At 37.3% G+C, this 8683-nt stretch overlaps 1 protein-coding gene across 1 annotated transcript in view; it reads right to left on the bottom strand.

Annotated features, from left to right (window-relative positions):
- The window catches only part of MTA3 (metastasis associated 1 family member 3), a 120401-nt gene that overhangs the window by 107800 nt on the left and 3918 nt on the right, over positions 1-8683 (bottom strand). The gene's annotated exons all lie outside the window — the stretch shown is intronic.

Genomic DNA, 8683 nt, shown 5'->3' with positions numbered 1-8683 from the left:
AAGCCTGAAAACAGAATAAGAGGGAAGAGTGCTGCGGAAGTATATGAAGCTAGTCACCCCTTGAAGGCAAAAATACAGAAGCTGTCCATTTGTCATAGCCCTTTTTCTTTATCATACTTGGCCTCTTGAAGCCTTACAAAGAACAAAGCATCAGTATTTTAATCTTCAAGGCAGCAACAAAGGAACTGTCAAACAGCACAGGGCCACAGTGACCTGTAGGACCAGAGCACAGATCACCGACCCTGCCAACACTGCATTTCTGCACTGATTTAAGCCAAAACAAGGGTGCACTTTTAATACAGGAAGCTGCAAAAAGTCACCATCTTCAGTATTGTACATTCTTCACAATCTCTAATGGAAACAAGAACTGAAATGAAAATTTAAGTCCATCACTTGGCACACCAAAATGGGAAGACAGCTAACTTAGTTTTTGATAGATGCTTAACCTGTTGTACGAGTAGAAAAACACATGTATTTACATAACCTCCGGATGTATGCATACATAGCACTTTATGCATAGCCCATCAACTATGCAATCTGCACCAAGACGATAAATCTGCAAACAAGTTTTGGATTCAGACAGCCTGCGACAGCCAAAATGAACTACTCAGCTCTCCAAAGTCTTTTAAGAATTTCATAACATAAAGCAGGCTTTTACTGGTAAAACTGCACTTTTCACCAGTCAAACTTGTTTTGCTCATGGGTGTGATACATTCCACATTAGAATAAAACATCTCTCTGCCAGGATCCTCACAGAAGCACTTGTGTAGCACATATGAACAGGTTCACACAACAAAGCTTCCCCTGTGAAGAAAGGGCTACAAACAGTGAGGGGGGAAAACAGAGTATCCATCAGACAGGCAAATCACGTCTCTAAACAGCACAGCTATTCCAGACACCCACTCTGCCACTCCATGCGATCCAGGGCACATCAAACTCAGCATACAAGGTTGAGAATATGAGCCCATATCCTGTTATTCATGGAGGCTACATTTAACCAAAAATAAATAAATAAATAAATAAATAAAGCGTAAAGGCAAACCTCTACATATAGTCACAGTATATAATCACTCTACATTTGAATCTCATCTGCTACCTCTACCTTTTCTGTAATACCTCACACCAAACTACTCAGTGTTGCACAAATTTATCTGTCAGCTTGGGTAGCAAACACCACGTCCTTTCTCACACAGTGCTCTGTCCAAGCTAATAAGCCCTGTCTCTATCATCCTGTGTGAATTTAAAGGCATGCATAAGTATTACTGAGGACAGCTATCACAGACTTCATTTCACTGCACAATGTAGGCATATGCAAGAATTACTGCTGGGAAGCCTTTAAACCACCAGACCTCACCCATGATTCATACACCTAATTGCCACTGTCAGATGGGAAAAAAGTCATTCTATATTACTAGTGAGTTTACATCACTTGGATTTGTAAGTAATACACTACTGATTCAAATAGATGATCAGAGAACTCTTTGAAGATGTAAAATGCATTCCTAATTGGAGCTTTAAAGATACAGATAACCTAGCAACGTGGGATTTTTTAGACTAAAATTTATGCCTTGAGTGCTTTTTCTTACAGGGGAAAAGATGGAAACAGTGTAGATTTCCACAATCTTGAATGTTTCTAGGAGATGTGAAAGACTCATTACCTTTGGGAGACAAACAATTATGATCAATAATATCAATTTAAAATAACTATATTTTGTAGGTCATCAAGAAAACAGTGTAGGATCACACCTTGGCCTGCAACATTGACAAACATTAAGGTGGTAAAAAGAAGTTAACATCTGAGAGATGACATTTGCAAATCAAAGAAAAAGCAAAAATATTAAGTATGGCAATACTGATGCACATATTTAAGCTTGACCAAATGGGAACAAATCCCAAAAAACAATGGGAAGTAGAGAATGCACAATGCTTAGACTGTTCTCTGTGAACCCTGCCTCCCTTCCAACAACTCAAACATGAAGAATTTATTTTGTGGGTAGAGCTAAAAAAGTACCTCCTTCTTTTGTGACCAAGTGAGCCACTCCCTACAGAATAAATGACTTCAGTAAACAAGGAATGAAAACACAAGATGAATTTCACAGATTTGTTAAACTTCTGAAATTAAACAGCTTTCAATACAAATATGTGGAAGTTGGTAATTCGCAGTTTTCTACTCTCCACAGCCAATCATAGAATCATAGAATCACAAGGCTGGAAATGATCGGCAAGATCATCTAGTCCAACTGTCCTCCCATTACCACTGCTACCACATCTCGAAGTTCCTCATCCGGACACCTCTTGAACATTGCCAGGGACAGCGACTCCACCATCTCCCTGGGCAGGCCATTCCAGTGCCTGACCACTCTCTGAGAGAAAAAATTCTTCCTAATGTCTAACCTAAACCTCCTCTGGTACAACTTGTGGCCATTTCCTCAGGTCCTGTTTGTTGCCTGGAAGAAGAGGCCAAACCCCTCCCCATCACAGCCTCCCTTCAGGAAGTTGTAGAGTGCAATAAGGTCTCCTCTGAGCCTCCTCTTCTCCAGACTGAACAATCCCAGCTCTCTGTCGCTTCTCATAAAACTTGTGCTCCAGACCCTTCACCAGTTTCGTTGCCCTTCTCTGGACACATTCCAGGGCTTCAATGTCTTTTTTGTAGTGATTAGCCTAAAAAGATTCACAAAGTTAATCCAGATTTTGGTTTTACTTGTTTTTACATTCACAGAGATCAGTAGCAATGTCTTTAAGCCTTTTAAGTTATGTATACTGAAAATAAGAGTTTGACATTTAAAGTTAAAAGGGAAGAAAAAAAAAAAATAACTTCTAGGTATGACTGTCCAAAATCATAAATGTATTTTTAAGAGATGAACAATTAAAGCTAGCAGCTAGTTTGCTAGTTCAACCACACAAAGAACACACAGTGGACATGCAATAATTTTAACACGCAATGTCCTACATACTCAAATGCAGATCCTACATACTCAAGTGAAGAAGTATATATACATGCTTGCAAGTCTACTGTCAGAGCTATCATCTTTTGCAACTACAGACTTGGTTGGTAACCCATTCACTCCATTAAGAGAACACGAACATTCACAATCTAATAAAACATTCTGCACCAAAGGAACTGACTGATCAGCCACAGAAGTTAGTAATTCCACACTATACTTAGAGCTGACAGTAAGCTGGCTAATGAGATAATATTCAGTATAGTTAACTACTAATTCCAAAATGTCATTCACAAAAAGACGACTGTCAGAAGCAAAGAGCTCCTCATTACTGTTTCTTTATTGTTTTTATCACTGAGGGGAAAAAAAAAAAGTACACAGTTCCTGCACAAAAATGGAAGGAAAAAAAAAAACACAGTATTTATGAGACAAACCAAAGCACCCTTGAAAAAGATAATTGGGAGCCTTGGGACAAGTTTTTCCTTGGTGACAAGGATGTGATTTTGGACAAGGCTTGCTTTATTTTAGCGAGTTCTGTACTTCCCCCCGAGTAAATTAGAACTGAAGTAATTCTCTCCGGTAAACAAAGGAAAACTTCACATTCCCTTGTCTCTAGAGATCAAAAAGGTCATGTCTTCCTCTACAATAACTTTCCCTCAAACTAATTTTTAGTGAAAGTGATAGTTATACAAAAATACCTTAGCATAAAAGCTACACTGCCACCGATTTAAGAATTTGTTATTGGTATCGTTCTTAAATGGTCCTCCTAAGGTGTGTCTTACCACATCACAGACTTGAGGATACCCAGAAGCAACATTACATACTTAACTTTGCTACTGCTTATTTACAGTCAACTGAGGGAGACATGTAAACCAAGCATAACATGTAAAATTCCAGTCTCAAGCAAGAGATCCACTGGAGCTCATTCTCCCAGGTTTTCCTAGGCTACCACATTTGTTTTGCATCTGCTTGCCATTTCGTCTTCCAAGCAAAGGCCCGAGTCTTCTGATGGCTTCCTCAGAACTCGCTATCTAAAAACTTGTTTTCTCTTCAAAGAAAAGAGGACAGAAATGCTAGGTCAAAAAAATCATTTTCTCTTACTTCTTTGCTACCAGAGAAGGCGAAAGCGTCTAATCTGCAAACAAACAGTAGTTATACTTACAGAAGCCTTAAAACTATAAAGGCAGCATCTCACTGTACCAGTTACACAAGTCTGCACACCCACTCCTCAGGCATATCTAGCAGCCAACCCTCCTCCTCGAGAAATGTTCCGAGATTCTCTTATCCTTGATTCCCAACTTTGCCCTCCCAGTCTTTAACTCATTTTCCTCCTAACACTCAGAAAAAATGGTATACTTCATCATAAGGTAACACCAACAGATTTGTTTTCTTAACAGTGAGAGATAGGCCTTCTCACCTAGTGTAATTAAAAATAAAAGCTGTACCCTGACAGAAAACGTAATGTAGATTACTAAATCTCTTGGAAAAAGAACAGTTACACATTACTGCAAAAGTAACAAACCAACAGAACTCCTGAGTTCTGAATACCATTTCTCCCCCTACATCATAACCATAAGTAAGATCCAAGTGGATTTGGGTGGATCCACAAAGGTGGATAAAAGGGATCATGTGCAATGCAAGAATTAAATGTTGGTCTCTGGCAAGCATTTGACAAAACATGCTTCTGATTAAACTTATGCTGGGGAAAAAAAACAAACAAACAAACAAAAAAAAGGGTGTTCAAGGGAACTTGGAGGATCAAAAATAGCCAATTTTAAGTCTTCATATAAAACTTCAAAAGATATTTTATATTCTAATACATTAAATGATTTAAACTAAGTAACAAAAGTCTCACATTATAAAATTATTTTTCAGTGGGGATTTTGATTAGAGAAACATTTCATCCTTCTGATCAGCAGCACTTTAGTTTTATGTACAAAAAATACAATACTGGAAACAAACCAGAACAACAATAACAACAATCACAAGAAAAACCCATACAGCTTTCTGGCTGTTATCATCTGATTGCACAAAAATAATCCAGAAATACTGGATTATTGAAGCTTTGAATTACATTCTACCAAATACATGTCTCAGAAAAAAAGAACACCACAAAGTGTTTTAGGCACTTTACTTAGGAGTCCTTTACTGAAACTCCAGGGTTTCTACAGACATACAATTTTTCTTTTATGAACTGAATATAAGAATTGCTTTATTCCCATCTGAGTTCCAGTTACTCCTGATAAAAACACTGAAAAGCAAATCTTTAAGCTGTGTTTCTTGAATTGTTGAAGAGGATTAAAGAATTCTCATGTGTTCCACCTAAAACTAGTACTTAAGACCACTACTATGCAACTGCAACCATGTATTCAGAAACCTGATGACAAGAAAAATGTACAAGTGTAGCTACATTTGATTTACTTTTATCATTTTAGACCATGTAAGAAATTCTATCATGAGTACTATTTTACAGATAAATAAAAAGCACAGAGAGAATATGTTATTTATCATCATGAGACATCAGTATCAAACCAAGAAGCGAGCAGAGATTTCAAACTTCCCACAGAACCCACCTGATCGCTAGCCTCACTGGTTCTTTGTTCCTAGAAATCTCTATGGCAGAAACAAAACCCTGAAGGAGAAATATCATGTTGTACAGCAATGAGACAAGAAACCTGACTGTTTAAGAGAGAATGCATTAAAAAAAGTCCTTTAAAAAGTGCAATTATAAGATGCACAGTCAGTAAGTGACCTCAACAAAGAGCATATGGACTTACAGAATGGAAAAAAAAGGTAACAGTACCTAAATTTAAAAAAAAAAAAAGGAAATACAAAAGAAGGAAATACAGAAGTTAAGCCCTTCACTGTAACACAAAATTCATGCTCAGCATAGCCCAGCCTTTCCCTACAATGTTTATAATAACCCCACTTTATCTAAAGGATCAACTAAATTTCACAGATCAAACTACATTTGGCAATTTTTAACAACTTCCCACACTGGTAAGAAAACATTGCTATGCCACCCATTTATGTTTGCTTCTCCCATTTTAATGAGTTGTGTTTTTGTTCAATCTCTCCAAGTTAATTTCTTATGCACTTTGGTCATCTGTTGCAATAGCTCTTGCCTGCTCTCTTCTCCCTATAAAGCCAGCCTTACCCTGTTGCATGAGGAAGGAAAGACTCCCTTCCCTATAACTCCATGGCAGCAGTTACCAGCTAAGAACTGCTGGGCACTGCACCTCGACAGAACTCAGCTTCCCTACTTAGAAGGCTGTTGAGGATCAAGAAGTACATCTTGTCAATATTTTGTGTAGGCTTTCAAGCTGGCCTTATCAGACCCTGTTTTACCAGTGTGTCAGCAGAAGACAAAGAGGAAAACGTACTATCTTCAAGGGCTCATAAAACATTGAACACCATCCCCTAGATTCAAGTTCCTGCAGTTTGCTAATGAAATTACTTACAGATCAAGAATGGCATACACAATGCTGGTAGAGAAATAAAAATGCTATCTTAAATTCCACCAGAAACACCAAGTTTGAAAAAAAAAAAGATTTTAAGTATGCTGAATTCTCTACCCATGACCATTCCCCAAACCTAATTCACTCACTTTTCCCAAATATTGTTTAAAATAGGTTTGAAATTTTTTCAAGTTACTGAAAAAAAAAGACTACACTTCCTAAATATTTTCTTATGAAGGTATTTTAGCTTATTAGACAGAACCTGCATCTACATCACGAAATGCCACCTTTTAAACTGCAACGCTGCCCAAAAAAAGCCAGCCTCTCACCCAACTAAAAATCTCAAAATATACGTCAGTCAGGATAGGAAAAGTAACAATCAGTTGTAAAAGAAAATGTCATTAGAAAAGTTCAAGCAGATCATATAGTTGAGACTTCTCTGGACATGCACATTGGAGTAACCAGTGACTGGACATGAACTTCCATTTCATCAGAAATCCCTGTCTTTCAGCCTTCATTTTTAAACAAAGCCAGGTAGAAATGTTGAAGCACCAGCATGTTCAGTCATATAAACATTCTGCCCACAAATATCCAAATATTTTGTTTACGTACATCATATTTTTTAAACAGAATACTGATATTTCAGAAACAAAACATTTAAATTGATTTGACATTTAAATACATCTGCTGTGTGAGCTGCACGAAGATCCAGTCCAGCAATTTTACACTATGTGCCATTTTCTGTAATGAAATAAACATCTCATAAGACAATTTAGCTGTGCAGATTGGTCAGAAAGAAAGCATCGTGTACTGAGAAACATCTACGGAGAAAATTAAATGCTGAGAACAATGGTTATAAGAATTACTACCTGTAAAACATTGAGGCATTCTAAAGAGGCTTGTTGGATCAGATAGAAATCACATCTTTATTTTCTCACATGAAAACAGCGAGGGATTCTCAATATGGAAACCACAGCAGAACACTCCCCTGGTGCTTCTACTGACTGCACAGCAGTGCTAGCTGCTACCGGAGAGAAAGAGGACCATCAGCAAGTCCTTTGTGCTGAAGTGCTGACAAAATGGCAATCTATACCTCACTGAGGAGTTACAAAATCTTTTTTCACTTTTTCAGACTGAATGATGCCAAGAGAACTACCATTTCTTTTACTTATTTTTTTTTTTTTATTACTTTAAAGCAGGAATTGAAGATTCTTGTTTCAAAAATCAAATTCAAAACTTATATTTTCAGTAAAATAACTTCCTTTCTCATCCTTCCCTTCCCCAGCACAGAAAAGAGAAAGAAGTGTGGGAAAGTTCAGTGAGACTCACCTTAAGTTCTACATTTCCATACATTTCACATAGAAGAACTGAAAAGACTGATGACACTGGAGGTGGACTATCATAAATAAGTCAACAATAATTCTAAAGTGTGTGCAACAGCACTTGAATCACTCTTCTAGATCATTATCAAAAGAACTCTTCCACTGAAATACCGTGCTACATTTAGAAAACGTCATTCTGAAAAGAAATAGAAATTATCTTTTTCTGTATGTGATTTCTCCTTGCTTTAAAACCAAGCTAGTACTTCATGCTACATGGTAAGTTGGAAGTAATTTAAATAAGACCAGTGAAAGAAGAAACTGAAAGCCAAAATCTAGCTGTTTCTCTTCACTGTGGGAACACACGAGTAACATTATCAGAATTTGATCTGAAGTCAGCTGTAAGGTATTTTCTTAAGAGTCCCATCACCCATCATTTACCTGCCCACAAAACACGGCATTAGATCACGTTTTTAAAGAGACGCACTGAGGTAAGTTACTGAATGGAGATTTACAACACATACAATAATTCTGAAACCTCATTCATAACTGAGCTGTTATTTAACACTGTAGCACACCATTAGCTACAATGTTGCAGAGAAGTCTGGCGTTTCAGTTGTTGACCAAAAGGCAGCTCCCACATACAAGCTAAGTGTATGACAACAGTAAGAGTTTCTCCCTGTTACCATCACTTCACCACTTCTCTGAAAAAAACAGCAAGGTGATATTTTATTAATATCTGGTTCCAACAAGTGCACATCATAGCTATTTCACAATGTGCAGTGATTTTCACTCCCTTGGAATACACTTTAATCTTGGCAATAGACCTTTTAGAAGTGTTTATGCCTGACCCGAGTCAAATCAAATTGCCATCAATGCTCTAAAGCTTCAAATGACTTATACCCAATATGCACTTTTGACATAAAAAAAGGAATGTAGTTAGCTATTGCAGATTTAGGGGAAA

This window comes from Meleagris gallopavo, chromosome 2 (genome assembly GCF_000146605.3).
Source record: "Meleagris gallopavo isolate NT-WF06-2002-E0010 breed Aviagen turkey brand Nicholas breeding stock chromosome 2, Turkey_5.1, whole genome shotgun sequence".
Classification (NCBI taxonomy): Eukaryota; Metazoa; Chordata; class Aves; order Galliformes; family Phasianidae; genus Meleagris; species Meleagris gallopavo.
Note: the sequence above shows the minus strand (reverse complement) of the source record. Positions and strands in the feature narration are given on the sequence as shown.